General features: G+C 40.8%; 1 non-coding gene across 1 annotated transcript; it reads left to right on the plus strand.

The window, feature by feature from the left end:
• Positions 1-976: 976 nt before the first annotated feature.
• On the plus strand, positions 977-1,167 carry LOC142425039 (U2 spliceosomal RNA). The gene has a single exon (XR_012779435.1). It is a non-coding gene; the product is annotated as a U2 spliceosomal RNA (small nuclear RNA).
• The last annotated feature ends 1,084 nt before the right edge of the window (positions 1,168-2,251 follow it).

The following is a 2,251-nucleotide window of genomic DNA, read 5'->3' on the forward strand; positions in this document are numbered from 1 at the left end:
AAGACAGAGGCCATTCAGGATTCTTGGCTGAGGCAGCGCCACCGACTCCAGTTCCTCTGATGTTTAAACATCAAGAGAATGGAGAGAAACAAGGTTATACCTAGAATCAATTTCGCCAGTTTCCTGGCCTGATATCAAAGGTTGCTTAGTTGTACCTTTGCATATGAAACATTGAAATTTGAGGAAGGGATATGAAAGTTCAACGAAACTCTCCATGCAGAAATCTGTTCTTACAACTAGCCAATACACAAGTTCAGCAGGTCCAGTATTGCACGACATCTTCCAGGTCAGAATCTAGAGGCCATGAAAAGAATTCAGGGAGTCCATGTCCTGGGATTAAAAAGCAACCCAACAAAAATAGAAGGTCTTTTTGTTATGTAATAACAACACCCTATTTGAATGTATCATTTCCTTCCACTGTGGATGTGAGCAAGAAAGCATAGTGGCTCTTCCATGATGTTGTCAGCGATACAAGCAGACAGTCCGACATACATTTATTGCAAATGCAGATATCTTCAAATGCCTTTTAAATTCACGACTAATTCGAAATCCTGATAGTTCTTCAATTGGCCACTTTGTCTCATTTGCTAAGTGTTAACAGAGATAAACGTGAATTACTTTGTTAAAGATTTAGTGTTTTGAAAGTTATATTTTAATATAATTAGTTTCCTTTATTGTTCTTTCTATACAATCCTATGGATGTTATTTTAAGCACCTAAAAGCAAGGTTCTTGGGAGGGGCCCATAGACCTCACTAAATGACCAAAAGTGTTGATTGTGCAGATGAAGTTAAGAATGACTGTAGGCACATATGGTGAATCTTAGGGCAATGGGTCAAACCTACTACCTCATAGCTAGAAGAAGGAGGAGGAGGAGAGGAGGAGGAGGAGAGGAAGGAGGAGAAAAGGAAGAGAGGAAAAAAGATTGGTCCTACCATATCCAGATCCAGTTATGATTTCATTTACAAGCTGGGGATCATTGTTTCTTGGCCTTTTGCCTAAGCTCAAGCACAGTATTTCTGCTTGTCAGTTTAATATCTGATAAAGCCCTGTACTAGAAGATACTCTATGATATGGATTTGTCCCGCAGGAAGATGGAATAGAAGCTTGCTCCATCCACTCTATGCATCAAATAGTATCACAGTAACTCCATGAATGATGTTCCCCACGGGGATAAATCATTTTTTTTATTGAAAAGAAGTTGAGTCCAAGAGTGATCCAAATAATCCCTTCATCCTGGAAATAACAACTTCAACCTCCCAGGATATGGCGGGGTATGGCACCATCCTCTAGAAGTGTGAAAACTTTCCTTTTAAATCTGACCTGACAATTTGGTGTCACTGAGATGTAACAAGGGACAGCGAGTTAGCCGAAGCCCAGAGCTGGGAGCAAGAAGTCAGCACACCTCTGGGGTGTTGACTGTCCTTACCGTGCCTCCTTGCATGATCTTGGACCAGTTGCACAACTTTTGTGACTTAAAGTTTCTACTCTTTTGGCCCCAAATTCCATTTGGCTGGCTGTGTGGAAGACCCAAGCTGAAAGAGAAAGAGCATGGATGATTTCTTTTCTTTTTTTTTTTTGTTCCCAAGGAGATAGATAGATCTATTTAATTTTCTTGTGATTTGGATGAAAGCTTACAGGGTAAATTAATTTTCCATTCTACAATTCATACACATTTTGTTTTGTGACATTGGTTGCAATCCCCACACCGTTTTTTAAATTTATTTTTTAATCATTTTATTAGGGGCACATACAACTCTTATCACAATTCATACATACATCAATTGTGTAAAGCACATTTGCACATTCATTGCCCTCATCATTCTCAAAACATTGCTCTCCACATAAGCCCCTGGCATCAGCTCCTCATGTTCCCCCTCCCTCCCCGCTCCTCCTCTCTCATAAACCCTTGATAATATATAAATTATTATTTTGTCATATCTTACACTGCCTGACGTCTCCCTTCACCCACTTTTCTGTTGTCCATCCCCCAGGGAGGAGGTTATATGTAGACTCCTGTAATCAGTTCCAAACTTGCCAATCCAGCCTCCCTTCACCCTCCCAGTATCACCACCCTCACCACTGATCCTGAAGGGATCATCTGCCCTGTATTACCTGTGTTTCCAGTTCCTATCTGTACCTGTGTCCATCCGCTGGTTCAGCCGGATTTGTAAGGTAGAATAGAGATCATGATAGTCTGGGGGGAGGAAGCATTTAGGAACTAGAGGAAAGTTGTATGTTTCATCATTGCTA

This window comes from Tenrec ecaudatus, chromosome 13, assembly GCF_050624435.1.
Source record: "Tenrec ecaudatus isolate mTenEca1 chromosome 13, mTenEca1.hap1, whole genome shotgun sequence".
Classification (NCBI taxonomy): Eukaryota; Metazoa; Chordata; class Mammalia; order Afrosoricida; family Tenrecidae; genus Tenrec; species Tenrec ecaudatus.